General features: G+C 38.8%; 1 protein-coding gene across 1 annotated transcript in view; it reads right to left on the bottom strand.

Annotated features, from left to right (window-relative positions):
• ipo7 (importin 7) overlaps positions 1-722 on the bottom strand; it is a 34,888-nt gene that overhangs the window by 8,477 nt on the left and 25,689 nt on the right. The gene's annotated exons all lie outside the window — the stretch shown is intronic.

The raw sequence follows: 722 nt of genomic DNA, 5'->3' as shown, positions 1-722 counted from the left end.
TTTCATGTTTTTTCCACCAGGATGGGAAAAATTTTTTTTTTTTTTCATCACTAATTGATGGATGTCTAAAACATAAAAATAAGGAGAAGCCTAAAACAAGCCCGATGCCCGGCTCGCGTCTGAACTATGACGTGAAAATTGTCCCGAAGCCCGGCCCGTTGGGCCCGGGCTGAAACGCAGGGCTCTAGTTCAGGCAAAAGGAAACACCCATATACAGCAATCATCCTTAATTGCAGAAATGTGGCAAAATATCTCTGGAGAGAACCTCCGATTATTAAATTCGAAAGTGCTTTCCATATTTGGATCAACATAGGCTACATTTGTGAACGCACATTTTCTGCAATGCCGCGCGTCAAGTCACGCTTCCGTGCGCATCTTACTGAATTGGTCAGCTCCCGACAGCATCAGGTGTTTTATTAATGGGGAGTATAATTATTTATTTATTTCAATGAATGTAATCGATTAGATATCATAATATTTAGGCTATAATAGGCCATTATAAATCTGGTTGGTTTGTATTGGTGACATATGTAAATGATATGCATATGTAAATGATAGTGCGGCCCAGTGGTAAAAAAAAGGTTGAGAACCACTGGGCTAAACTCTTCCTTTGCATATGCTGTGAATTTGACATTTCATCTGGGAAAACTGTGCATTTTCTCAATAGATTTGTAACGTAAATCATTTATAAACCTTTGCCAACACAGGAGAATACATCATAT

The sequence above is a fragment of the Sinocyclocheilus rhinocerous genome, unplaced genomic scaffold (genome assembly GCF_001515625.1).
Source record: "Sinocyclocheilus rhinocerous isolate Xijiao unplaced genomic scaffold, SAMN03320098_v1.1 scaffold35, whole genome shotgun sequence".
NCBI classification, from domain to species: Eukaryota; Metazoa; Chordata; class Actinopteri; order Cypriniformes; family Cyprinidae; genus Sinocyclocheilus; species Sinocyclocheilus rhinocerous.
This window is presented reverse-complemented; position numbering and strand designations above follow the sequence as displayed.